The sequence below is a fragment of the Eubalaena glacialis genome, chromosome X (genome assembly GCF_028564815.1).
Source record: "Eubalaena glacialis isolate mEubGla1 chromosome X, mEubGla1.1.hap2.+ XY, whole genome shotgun sequence".
NCBI lineage: Eukaryota > Metazoa > Chordata > Mammalia > Artiodactyla > Balaenidae > Eubalaena > Eubalaena glacialis.
In genome coordinates, this window is record NC_083736.1 from 105,429,438 (window position 1) to 105,444,162 (window position 14,725).

Consider the following 14,725-nt stretch of genomic DNA (forward strand, 5'->3'; position numbering starts at 1 on the left):
TTGCTTAGAAAGGGTTTGCTAAAGTTGAGTCAAATGTCAGGTAATATCAGGTAATTTTTTTTTTCTGGAATACATTTTAAATTGAGCAAAAATTATCTAATATGAAAATATTCTGTTTGAAATAGCCGTCCATTATCATAGACCTTACACAAAACCTTCTCCTGGAAATGAATATTTTTTCTGAAGTCACTTTTAGATATAGTCAAATTGTATCAGGTCATATAGTTTGAAAAGTTAACACACTGATAATTTCATTTAATTTCAATTTGGTCAAAAGACATCTTGATCTAGAAAAGGGCATCTGGGAAAAACAAACAAAAAATTAAATATACTTATATCATGTTTAACTTGGTAGGGAAAAGGCCTAAGTTATCTCAAGAAATGAATATTACATAATAATAAAATAATAAATAAATAATGTTTACAGTGAGATAGTCTTAACTCCAAAAATGAATTTTCAAGTTGTGATTATGAAACAATCTTATAAATAAATAGCTGCAGCTCAATGAAATTGAGAGGCATGTATCTTCAGCATAATTCAATTAGTTGCTATGTCTTTTGTCACACTTCCTTATTTTTAATAAATTAGTTTAAAATCGAAATATTTTCATACATTTCCCATAACTTGATTGCTCTTTCATTTCAAAATAAGGATGGAATGGAACCAGAAAAAAAAATCATCTAAAAAATATTCAGTCATGTGATATTTTATGTTTTTAAAGACCATTGATGTTTTAGGGTATTTACCTAAATTACCTTTCATTTTTAATTGTTTAAATCTTTATTTGCTGGCAATCAATAGCAGGTTACATGTACAAAACCTGTGATAATAAGAATATGGGCAAAACTTTTCTGCTTTATAAATAATTCATGCAAATTCAGCAATGCAGCCTGAAAATGCATTTTTATAACCTACATGTAATATGGAAAGTATTTAGTGATATTAACAAGTAACCAATTTTAATGAATAGAAGAAATCTGTTTTAATGTGATAAGTCTACTTCCCTTAGGATACAGTTTGTCTAGAGCAGGCATGAATATGTTTTTATACATCATGATCCACCTAATCAAATTCTTCAGGGGATGTAATTATTTTATTTCATTTTCATATTTTTAGAGTTCATAATTTCCATGAAAAAAAACTGATCATTGATAACTATAGCTTAGAACTCCTGAAGAATAAGCTAACAGCTTGTTCTTTTCTTTTGATGCCTTCTTTAAAACTATTGACCCTTGTCGATTAATTGATGATTTGGGAAGCAGTCAATCATGCTCTGAAGATCTAATGCATCTAGGCTAAAAACCAAGGTACCTCGGCTTAAAATCTCTTGGTTACTACTGGCAAAGCCCTTGATTTATTCATCTTTGAATTTCTAGTATGTAGATCAGTATACAGTAGTCTCTCATTAAATGTTACTGACTGAATTAATTAGTTCCTTTCAGCAGGCATTTATAGGGCACCTGTTATTCTGCCTTCTGTCTCCAAACTCCTATTATACTTCTTGTTTGTACTGTTTTATCAGTACTATTTTAATACATACCCTGTCTTATGATTGTTTCCCTAGATAGTTTAGGACTTTATTTTATTCATATGTAGTTTATCAACAGAATTAAATTACATGCTCCTAGTAGGCAGGAATCAGGTCACTCATTTCATTTGACTCTTTCATAAAGCCAGCACATAAATACACAATAAATATTTTGCTGGTTAATTTGAACAGTATGAGAAAACATGGAAAAAATGCTGCCATATTCCCTTATACCACTCAACAAACTATTCCACAAAGTAACACGTATTTTAAGGGAAATGAGAGTATATATGTGTTATAAAGTAAAAATAATTTTTACTCCAGAATGTCAGCTAGGAATGCTGAAAACCAAACTTGCATAAAATAATTTGTTTAAAAGAACAGATCAATGCTGGGGGAAGTCTTCTATTTTTTATCTTGCAGAATATACTTGTTTCTTAAATTTTGAGTTAGGTTTTTATTTGAAATTGAGTTATAAATTATATTTATTGCCTAATTTCTTATTTCATGGATAATATCTTGGTCTTCTGTGCCTATTTACTTTCCAACTAACATTAAGACTAGACTGCAATGTGTGTGCACTTCATTGTTTTATTTTTATGATCTAATGTTTCCTTTGTTTACCAAAGAGGTTTAAATAATGTGAAAATAATGTATTCAGTATACAGAGTTTTTCTGTGCATATCTTAATTACCCAATGCCAAGACTAGAGATTCAAAGAATAGGTTTTGTACATTTAAACCTAGTAGGTTTATGAGTATGACTTCATAGCATCTATAATCTCCTAGGATACCTAGCATGAGACTCAGTAACAACAGCAGATAAGATATACTTAATTTTTTCATTCTTCTCAAATCAATCAGTATTCAACACTTATCAAGGAATCTATCTATAAAAAACTATATCTCACATATCTATCCATATTCTGCCCTCCTTTTGGCTTCCAGTACTCTCAAATCCCTAAGCTGTTTAGGGACCACTATTGTAATGCCCAACTGTGGGTTTTTTCTTAACTTTTACTTAAATCTCCCAAGCAAACACACACATCGATCAAGTCTTACTTTCCCTAGGTCTCATTCTTTTTTAACGTTCAATTTGCCAGTTAATCTACAATGCTATCGTAGACAGCTTGTCAGCCCTTTCAGATAGAATCTTACTGCAAACTAGCCATTTCAAAGTGTTTAAACATATGCAATGAATTTTTATGTATTGTACAGCCAATATGTTGTTTCATTCTATATTGATTTTTCTTTATCAGCAATTATCTTCCTCTTTGGGGCTAAAATAAATGCTGAAATAAAAGAGTGGCAGAATTTTTCAATATTATCTGGGAATACGAGATGAAGAGATTGGCTTTTTGAAATAGCAAGGCATTTTAATACCTCACTTAGTACTTCTTAATTTCATATTTATCACACTCATGATAGAGGATGTTGACAAGTATATAGAATTATTGAATATTTTGCTTAATTTTCTTTACATAGGTGTGAATATTATAAAGTTACATCTTTCTTTTTTTTAACATCTTTATTGGAGTATAATTGCTTTACAATGGTGTATTAGTTTCTGTTTTATAACACAGTGAATCAGTTATACATATACATATATCCCCATATCTCCTCCTTCCTGCATCTCCCTCCCACCCTCCCTATCCCACCCCTCTAGGTGATCACAAAGTAGAGAGCTGATCTCCCTGTGCTATGCGGCTGCTTCTCACTAGCTATCTACTTTACATTTGGTAGTATATATAAGTCCACGCCACTCTCTCACTTCGTCCCAGCTTACCCTTCCCCCTCCCAGTGTCGTCAAGTCCATTCTCTACCTCTGCGTCTTTATTCCTGTCGTGCCCCTAGGTGCTTCAGAACCTTTTTTTTTTTTTTTTTAGATTCCATATATATGTGTTACCATACGGCATTTGTTTTTCTCTTTCTGACTTACTTCACTCTGTATGACAGACTCTAGGTCCATCCACCTCACTACAAATAACTCAATTTCTTTTCTTTTTATGGCTGAGTAATATTCCATTGTATATATGTGCCACGTCTTCTTTATCCATTCATCTGTCGATAGACACTTAGGTTGCTTCCATGTCCTGGCTATTGTAAATAGTGCTACAATGAACATTGTGGTACATGACTCTTATTGAATTACGGTTTTCTCAGAGTATATGCCCAGTAGTGGGATTGCTGGGTGGTATGGTAGTTCTATTTTTAGCTTTTTAAGGAACCTCCCTGCTGTCCTCTGTAGTGGCTGTATCAATTTACATTCCCACCAACAGTGCAAGAGAGTTCCCTTTTCTCCACATCCTCTCCAGCATTTATTGTTTCTAGAGTTTTTGATGATGGCCATTCTGTCTGGTGTGAGGTGATACCTCATTGTAGTTCTGATTTGCATCTCTCTAATGATTAGTGATGTTGAGCATTCTTTCATGTGTTTGTTGGCAATCTGTATATCTTCTTTGGAGAAATATCTGTTTAGGTCTTCTGCCCATTTTTGGATTGGGTTGTTTGTTTTTTTGATATTGAGCTACACGAGCTGCTTGTAAATTGTGGAGATTAATGCTTTGTCAGTTGCTTCATTTGAAAATATTTTCTCCCATTCTGAGGGTTGTCTTTTCATCTTGTTTATGGTTTCCTTTGCTGTGCAAAAGCTTTTAAGTTTCATTAGGTCCCATTTGTTTATTTTTGTTTTTATTTCCATTTCTCTGGGAGGTGGGTCAAAAAGGATCTTGCTGTGATTTATGTCATAGAGTGTTCTGCCTAGGTTTTCTTCAAAGAGTTTTATAGTGTCTGGCCTTACATTTTGGGCTTTAATCCATTTTGAGTTTATTTTTGTGTATGGTGTTAGGGAGTGTACAAATTTCATTCTTTTACGTGTAGCTGTCCAGTTTTCCCAGCACCAATTATTGAAGAGGCTGTCTTTTCTCCATTGTATATTCTTTTTTAAAAATATTTATTTATTTATTTGGTTGTGCCGGGTCTTATTTATTTATTTATTTATTTTTATATTTATTTTTGGCTGTGTTGGGTCTTCGTTTCTTTGCGAGGGCTTTCTCTAGTTGCGGCAAGCAGGGGCCACTCTTCATCGCGGTGCGCAGGCCTCTTCACTATCGCAGCCTCTCTTGTTGCGGAGCACAGGCTCCAGATGCGCAGGCTCATTAGTTGTGGCTCACAGGCCCAGTTGCTCCGCGGCATGTGGGATCTTCCCAGACCAGGGCTCGAACCCGTGTCCCCTGCATTAGCAGGCAGATTCTCAACCACTGCGCCACCAGGGAAGCCCCATTGTATATTCTTGCCTCCTTTATCAAAAATAAGGTGACCATATGTGCGTGAGTCTGTCTCTGGGCTTTCTATCCTGTTCCATTGATCTATATTTCTGTTTTTGTGCCAGTATCATACTGTCTTGATTACTGTAGCTTTGTAGTATAGTCTGAAGTCAGGGAGCCTGATTCCTCCAGCTCTGCTTTTCTTTCTCAAGATTGCTTTGGCTATTTGGGGCCTTTTATGTTTCCATACAAGCAGTGAAATTTTTTTTTCTAGTTCTGTGAAAAATGCCATTGGTAGTTTGATAGGGACTGCATTAAATCTGTAGATTGCTTTGGGTAGTAGAGTCATTTTCACAATGTTGATTCTTCCAATCCAGGAACATGGTATATCTCTCCATCTGTTTGTATCATCTTTAATTTCTTTCATCAGTGTCTTATAGTTTTCTGCATACAGATCTTTTGTCTCCTTGGGTAGGTTTATTCCTAGGTATTTTATTCTTTTTGTTGCAATGGTAAATGGGAGTGTTTCCAGAATTTCTCTTTCAGATTTTTCATTGTTAGTGTAGAGAAATGCAAGAGATTTCTGTGCATTCATTTTGTATCCTGCTACTTTACCAAATTCATTGATTAGCTCTAGTAGTTTTCTGGTAGCATCTTTAGGATTCTCTATGTATACTATCATGTCATCTGCAAACAGTGACAGCTTTACTTCTTCTTTTCCAATTTGGATTCCTTTTATTTCTTTTTCTTCTCTGATTGCTGTGGCTAAAACTTCCAAAACTATGTTGAATAATAGTGGTGAGAGTGGACAACCTTGTCTTGTCCCTGATCTTAGTGGAAATGGTTTCAGCTTTTCACCATTGAGAACGATGTTGGCTGTGGGTTTGTCATATATGGCCTTTATTATGTTGAGGTAAGTGCCCTCTATGCCTACTTTCTGGAGGGTTTTTATCATAAATGGGTGTTGAATTTTGTTGAAAGCTTTTTCTGCATCTATTGAGATGATCATATGGTTTTTCTCCTTCAATTTGTTAATATGGTTTATCACATCAATTGACTGGCGTATATTGAAGAATCCTTGCATGCCTGGGATAAACCCCACTTGATCATGACGTATGATCCTTTTTTTTTTTTTCATGGACCCAGTAAGATATTACAACTAGTTCAGACAAGAACTCAACATATCACCTTTACAGTCAGATAGGGATGCTGAAATAAATTTGGAAATGGATGCAAAACTGGGCAATATTCATAGGGTTACAATTACTTGCACTTTACTAGATACAATTTGTATTTCTATGGACAGAAATTGTTTGCATTACTATCAGTTTTCTGCAACTTCTACCTCTACAGAATTGTGCGATAGTCTTGTCAAGGACAAAGGTGGAGGGACTTCCCTGGCGATCCAGTGGTTAAAGACTTCTCGCTTCTGCCACAGGGGGCATGGGTTCCATCCCTGGTCGGGAGAACTAAGATCTCACATGCCGTGCAGCTTGGCTCCCCCCCCCCCAAAAAAAAGGACAAAGGTGGAGATAACCCAGTTGAAACCATGCACCTCAGATTGGGACTCAAACCCAGCCAAAACTCAGATTGGGACTTGAACCCACGTGGCCGGGACTTGAACCTGGCCAAAACCTGGATTGGGACTTGAACCCACGAGGCTGGGACTTGAACCTGGCCAAAACCCACAGTCTTCCAACTGAGATCACACACCTGGTTTCAGAACTTAATGAAGCTCAGGTTCTTGATGTCACATCGCAGAAAGAATTCAGTGAGAGACAAAGTGATAGGTAAGAAGTGTATTTATTTAGAGAGAAACACACTCCACAGACAGAGTGTGGGCCACCTCAGAAGGTGAGAAAGGCTGGTGTATGATCCTTTTAATGTGCTGTTGGATTCAATCTGCTAGTATTTTGTTGAGGATTTTTGCATCTATATTCATCAGTGATATTGGCCTGTAGTTTTCTTTCCTTGTGACATCTTTGTCTGGTTTTGGTATCAGGGTGATGGTGGCCTCGTAGAATGAGTTTGGGAGTGTTCTTCCCTCTGCTATATTTTGGAAGAGTTTGAGAAGGATAGGTGTTAGCTCTTCTCTCAGTGTTTGATAGAATTTGCCTGTGAAGCCATCTGGTCCTGGGCTTTTGTTTGTTGGAAGATTTTTAATCACAGTCTCAATTTCAGTGCTTGTGATTGGTCTGTTTATATTTTCTATTTCTTCCTGGTTCAGTCTCAGAAGGTTGTGCTTTTCTAAGAATTTGTCCATTTCTTCCAGGTTGTCCATTTTATTGGCATATAGTTGCTTGTAGTAATCTCTCATGATCCTTTGTATTTCTGCAGTGTCAGTTGTTACTTCTCCTTTTTCATTTCTAATTCTATTGATTTGAGTTTTCCCCCTTTTTTTCTTGATGAGTCTGGCTAATGGTTTATCAATTTTGTTTATCTTCTCAAAGAACTAGCTTTTAGTTTCATTGCTCTTTGCTACTGTTTCCTTCATTTCTTTTTCATTAATTTCTGGTCTGACCTTTATGATTTCTTTCCTTCTGCTAACGTTGGGGTTTTTTTGTTCTTCTTTCTCTAATTGCTTCAGGTGTAAGGTTAGGTTGTTTATTTGAGATGTTTCTTGTTTCTTGAGGTAGGATTGTATTGCTATAAACATCCCTCTTAGAACTGCTTTTGCTGCATCGCCTAGGTTTTGGGTCATCGTGTTTTCATTGTCATTTGTTTCTAGGTATTTTTTAATTTCCTCTTTGATTTCTTCGGTGATCTCTTGGTTATTTAGTAGCATACTGTTTAGCCTCCATGTGTTTGTATTTTTTACAGTTTTTTTCCCTGTAATTGATATATAGTCTCATAGCATTGTGGTCAGAAAAGACGCTTGATACGATTTCAATTTTCTTAAATTTACCAAGGCTTGACTTGTGACCCAAGATATGATCTATCTTGCAGAATGTTCCATGAGCACTTGAGATGAAAGTGTATTCTGTTGTTTTGGATGTAATGTACTATAAATATCAATTAAGTCCATCTTGTTTACTGTATCATTTAAAGCTTGTGTTTCCTTATTTATTTTAAATTTGGATGATCTGTCCATTGGTGAAAGTGGGGTGTTAAAGTCCCCTACTATGATTGTGTTACTCTCAATTTCCCCGTTTCTGGCTGTTAGCATTTGCCTTATGTATTTAGGTGCTCCTATGTTGGGTGCATAAATATTTACAATTGTTGTATCTTCTTCTTGGATTGATCCCTTGATCATTATGTATTGTCCTTCTTTGTCTCTTGTCTCTTTGTCTTTATTTTAAAGTCTATTTTGTCTGATGTGAGAATTGGTACTCCAGCTTTCTTTTGATTTCCATTTGCATGGAATATCTTTTTCCATCCCCTCACTTTCAGTCTGTATGTGTCCCTAGGTCTGAAGTGGGTCTCTTGTAGACAGTACATATACGGGTCTTGTTTTTGTATCCATTCAGCCAGTCTATGTCTTTTGGTTGGAGCATTTAATCCATTTACATTTAAGGTAATTATCAATATGTATGTTCCTATTATCATTTTCTTAATTGTTTTGGGTTTGTTATTGTAGGTCTTTTCCTCCTCTTGTGTTTCCTGCCTAGAGAAGTTCCTTTAGCATTTGTTGTAAAGCTGGTTTGGTGGTGCTGAATTCTCTTAGCTTTTGCTTGTCTGTAAAGGTTTTAATTTCTCCATCAAATCTGAATGAGATCCTTGCTGGATTGTGTAATCCTGGTTGTAGGTTTCATCCTTTCATCACTTTAAATATGTCCTGCCACTCCCTTCTGGCTTGCAGAGTTTCTGCTGAAAGATCAGCTCTTAACCTTATGGGGAATCCCTTGCATGTTATTTGTTGTTTTTCCCTTGCTGCTTTTAATATTTTTTCTTGTATTTAATTTTTGATAGTTTGATTAATATGTGTCTTGGCGTGTTTCTCCTTGGATTTATCCTGAATGGGACTCTCTGCACTTCCTGGACTTGATTAACTATTTCCTTTCCCATATTAGGGAAGTTTTCAACTATAATCTCTTCAAAGATTTTCTCAGATGCTTTCTTTTTCTCTTCTTCTGAGACCCCTATAATTCGAATGTTGGTGCATTTAATGTTGTCCCAGAGGTCTCTGAGACTGTCCTCTATTCTTTTCATTCTTTTTTCTTTATTCTGCTCTGCAGTAGTTATTTCCACTATTTTATCTTCCAGGTCACTTATCCGTTCTTCTGCCTCAGTTATTCTGCTATTGATTCCTTCTAGAGAATTTTTAATTTCATTTTTTGTGCTGTTCATCATTGTTTGTTTGCTCTTTAGTTCTTCTAGGTCCTTTTTAAACATTTCTTATATTTTCTCCATTCTATTTCCAAGAATTTGGATCATCTTTACTATCATTACTCTGAATTCTTTTTGAGGTAGACTGCCTATTTCCTCTTCATTTGTTTGGTCTGGTGGGTTTTTACCTTGCTCCTTCATCTGCTGTTTCTCTGTCTTCTCATTTTGCTTAACTTACTGTGTTTGGGGTCTCCTTTTCGCAGGCTGCAGGTTCGTAGTTCCCGTTGTTTTTGGTATCTGCCCCCAGTGGCTAAGGTTGTTTCAGTGGGGTTGTGTAGGGTTCCTGGTGGAGGGGACTAGTGCCTGTGTTCGGGTGGATGAGGCTGGATCTTGTCTTTCTGGTGGGCAGGACCGTGTCCAGTGGTGTGTTTTGGGGTGTCTGTGACCTTATTATGATTTTAGGCAGCCGCTCTGCTAATGGGTGGGGTTGTGTTCCTGTCTTGCTAGTTGTTTGGCATAGGGTGGCCTGCACTGTAGCTTGCTGGTCGCTGAGTGGAGTAACTGTGAGTAGTAGTAACTCCCATAGTCTATTAAATAATGCTAATCTTGCCAGAAGGAGATCACCTCTTATTCTTTTTGAAATTTTCAAAAAAATTGTCAACAAATCAGACACTATATTTTGTTTTGGGAATAAGTGAGGAATCACATGGATTTAGGGAGAAAAATCAACCTAAAATAAAATGTGTACAATAGTATTGCCTTTCATTGTAAAGTACTTGCATAAGTAACAGGAAAATCATGATACCTAATGTAAATGTCCCAAGTATAAGAGGGGCTACTCACATGAAAACGTACTATGAATTTTCGCAGGACACATTCAGACCATAGCAGATACGTAGTTGCATTCCGTGTGAAGCTTAGAGTGAAAATATGACGAGAAGAGGATCAAAAACAACTGACATCTATGCTTGCAATTTTCATCCAAATCTCTCAGACGAGTCAACAAAAACCAAACACACATTTTAAAAAAATCATTTCCATCTCCTTGTAGTTTTTGTTTTGCTTGTGCTTTTGGTGAATTGGTTTTATATGATGCTAAGATCTCCAAAACAGCAAGGCTATCTTCCAAATTTAACCACCACCGAGTGAGGGAAAAGTGTTTCTAACAAACCTGTGTTTGCTTTTAATTATTTATTTACTAGGTTGGCCTTTCTCCAGAAGATAAACAGGAAGACAATAAGTCAACTTACCTTGAATGTATTTTTATCAATTGAGCCAGAAGGATAGGTTGAATCTTTGTCTCAGCAGGTAGGACTCTCTAGGAAGAAGAATCACATGAGATCAGGAGGGGACAAGGCAGGCAATTTACTAAGGTCCTAATTAGTAACCAACCAGGAGAATCTCTGATTAGGCACATTATGAATACTGACAGCATTTAAGGTCCAGGCATACAGGAGGTTTATGTCAAAAGACCAAACCTATGCAGCAGGTAGACATCCCAGAAATTAGGCAAATCATGAGATCGGTGGAGACTAGACAGGTATATCTCTTGCCATCTGACATACACCTGTATGGCTGCCACTGGCTGTGAAAGTCATCTCAATTTACCCAAGTACTTCAAGCTGATTCGTAGCTTAAGTTGGAGTTTTCCACAGTGCTGAAAAGTGTTCTGTTTCCTCTTGCTGATTTTCATGTAAATTTGTGGTTTCATTTTTAAACAGACTTATTGAGATATAATTCAAATATTTGCTTAGTTTTTGATATGCCTTTCTTCTTGGCACATATACCCTGTAAGAAACTAAAGGTCCCTTTCTTTTTTTAGTATCCATGACACATTATTTTCTCCTTTCCTTAAGAGAGATTTTTCTACTTAAAATGTATTCTTTATCTATCTGATGTAACAGTTGTCATTTTTCCATCCCTATCATTTACAACCTAATTATTTCTTGGACTAAAACCTGTTTATAAGGAGATATGTTTGCCTGTTTCATGCTGCTGACAAAAGGTTCATAGTGATAGTAGGCAAAGCAACATGTTCAGTTATCAATTAAATATACTAAGGCAGGGGAAACATTAGAAATAAGATCTAATGACCTAGAGGCTAAGCAGCAGATTGAAAACACAAGCTACAGTTGTGAGTATTGAGCTCAATTCTGTTCTGAGCTTGCTCTCTTTGTTTCAGCTGTCTCTGCAGAAATGGTGTAAGTCATACTAACCAACCTTCAAAGATAGTTGTGAGAAATGTTGCTAAAAATAATAAAATGTAATAGTCACTAACATAATTTTCTAGAGAAATTGACATGAAAAGCAAACTGAGTATCTAAGAAATAGTTTTTCTAAAGTTTATTCAGAGAACAACCTTTCTAACAATCATCTTATTTCTCTTTACGATTATCTAGTTTTACCATATTAGTGTTACCAAGGTGCCATATTATGTAGGACGAGTAGAAAACTTGAATTCTGAGCAAAAATTACATTTTAGGTTTTGTAATAACATGAGGCAATTCAAGACATGAGATTTGTGTTTGGTTATTTACATCAATATTGAACACACTGTGTTTCTTTTTCCTTCTAGTAGACTTGATTTTTAAGGTCATTTACATTAGAGCTTTATTTTTTCTAACACATACACATAACTATTATTTTTTTTAAACTATAATCCATTGTACAGCCAAATTTTAAAATGTTTTGAAGGAGTTTGATAATACCTTAAGTTCAATGAATAGCAATATTGGATACTATTCGATACCAAATGCCTTGGGTAAATTATTTGTAATAGAGCTTTATTTTTAAAGCACAGTTTATATTTCAGAAAATGTACAGTAACTAAATTACTTCCCTACACTTTTCCTGACTAACCTTTTACTGTCTTCTGGTTTTTTGGTTGTTTTTTTTTTGTTTGTTTGTTTTTTTAATTAAAATGTTACTTAGTAACTGAAGCAGTAATGTAAATAATAGAGCTCCCTTAAAACATCCTTGCATTATATGTTCATTTTCTGCTCGGATTTATAGTATTCTATATAGTCTGTGGATTATCAGAATCATTGAACTCTTTTTTTAGTCAAACTTCATTAATTCAGAATGGACATAAATTGAGGATGACTAAGTAAAAAAGAAAAGTATGGGGTTTAGGAAATACTCTAAATTCCTTGAGAAACAATAATGTTGTTCACTAGAAACTCCAGTTTTTTTTTTCCCTTGAAAACATTTTTTTTTGCATCATGCACGATTTCTTAGCAATGTGACTGTCACATTATATCAGAACAGACAAGTGAGATGATGGGGCACTGTTAATTTGATCTTGAGCAATGATTTCAAACATTCTATAGTATTCAATGATATCTATTATTAAAATAGGTTACAGCAAGACCTTTGCTAGTTACTTCAATCATTACTTGTTATCACTATATAATTATGAAAATTATTTAATAGTTTTACATTTTTATAATTCATGGTATCATTGAACTATTAATCATTTGTTTCTTGAGTTTTAAGCGAACTCTGGGCTCTACTAAATAGAGGAAAACAATGTCACATTCTGGGAAGCTTAATACATTCAAACTTGTAAGCAACAATTCTATTACACTTATGTTCTCTTCTTTTTGGTTTTGTGAATCTATTGTATGTTTTTGATTTGTGGTTATATGCAACAATTCTAAACAGTAGATTATGAGCTAATCTAAAAATAATACTATCATTTATAGAATCTGTTGCTTTTTAACAATAAAATATCCCTAGAGAACAACAATAAAGTATTGCTTACAGCAGTGCATTCAGCCGTCCCCCGTATCTGTCTTTTGCTTCAATGGTGTTTGGACAGAACAGACCCAGGGACACCCCTTGTTCCAGCCTCAACCATCCTCCAACCCTTTTTTCCAGTCGCAGCTTTTGGAAACAGCCACTCAGCCATCCTCAGCTTTTGGGACCAGCCAACACCATTTTTTGAGCTTAACTCCTTATTACTGATCAACCACAAGCTCCCAGATTCCTCAGAATTATTCCGCTGAGGTGGAGGCCGCCGCCAACCTCCTGGTCAACCTGCATCTGGGTCCTCCTACACCTACTTCTCTCTGGGCTTCTATTTCCACCACGAGGATATGGCTCTGGACGGCATGGGCCACTTTTTCTGCGAATTGTCCAAGGAGAGGCATGAGGGTACTGACAGCCTCTTGAAGATGCAAAACCAGTGCCGCGACACTACCTTCTTCCAGGACGTGCAGAAGCCGTCCCAAGATGAGTGGGGTAAAATCCAGGACGCTATGGAAGCTGCCATTCTCATGGAGAAGAACCTGAGCCAGGCCCTTGAGGACCCGCAGGCCCTGGGTCCCGCCCGCGCAGACACGCACCCCTGTGACTTCCTGGAGAGCCGCTTCCTGCAGGAGCAGCTGAAAATCATCAAGCAGATGGCGACCACCTGACTAACCTCCGCAGGCTGGCTGGTCCCAGGCTGGGCTCGGCCAGTATCTCATTGAAAAGCTCACCCTCAAGCACAACTAGGAGCCTCCAGAGCCCAGAAGCCTTTGAGGAGCCCCCCTGGTGTCAGGGCTTCTGCCTGAAGCCCCTCTCTGCAGCCACTAGGCAGCTTTTTAACCACCCTGGAGCCTTCTCCCAAGCCTTGGACCAAATGGAAACAATAAAGCTTTTTGCAGCAAAAAAACCCCAATTATTTACACATGACTTTAATTCTGCTCTCTGTGAAAGGATACTTGGTTTCTGTCTTTGTTTTCCTGAGACCTTGAGAATAAGACAAGTAAATTTTGGAGAAGAGGATTTCTTTAGTTGTGTCTCATTTTTTTTTTTAGTATTAGTTACTGAACCTATTTGTAATCTGGCATAAACAATTGAATTATTGAATTAATCTAAAAGGAGCGAAGATCAGGCATCTATGCTAGGAAGCTAACTTATTTTTTTATGCCTCAATCCAACACTCAAAGCTTACTCTTTCCTTCCAGTGCCCTATAAAAGATATATTGATACTATAAAATATATACTGACTTGTATTTTGAGGAGTCTAAACTAAATGAAAATAGGACTAATTTGGACTTTGGAAACCTTACGAGAATATTTATGTTATTTATTATATGTTGAGGCAACTGAAGGTGAAACTGGAGCTGTGGAACTAGATGGCATTGAAGTCAAATGCAGCATTAATTTCTGGGAAGCCAAGTAACCAAATTGGACCCAATTAGCTTTTCTCAGTGTTATGACCACAGATTGCACACAGACTCTCTTCCAAATGTGTGTCACAGACCCAAGGCAGCTATGGAAGAAGTCAGAGTGTGTGTCCTGATTATGAGCCAGACACATGACCTTTACTGATAGGCAATGACATATTATGGGGTGTTTAAACATTTCTAGAAATCCACAAACTTTTTAAATGTTTGCATTCAAATAATTTTAGCTAAATTCATTTACATACTTTCTTCTTATGTATGGCAAAATTTACTTTCCTTTAGTAAAACATATCACCTATATCTGCCCATGTCTTGGAAGAGAGAGGACATACTAAAACTTCTGCTTCACTGATACTGAAGAGCAATATATGCATATATCCAGAATACAAACATACATTAGATGTACTAAACATAGTAAATAATGGAAGGGCTTTAATATCAATATAATAGACTCTCAATGACAAGTCCTATGATTTTTTTCCTTCTCAGTA

The 14,725-nt window shown here is 36.3% G+C and overlaps 1 pseudogene; it reads left to right on the forward strand.

The window, feature by feature from the left end:
• LOC133081879 (ferritin light chain-like) overlaps positions 1–13,557 on the forward strand; it is a 35,522-nt pseudogene extending 21,965 nt beyond the window's left edge.
• The last annotated feature ends 1,168 nt before the right edge of the window (positions 13,558–14,725 follow it).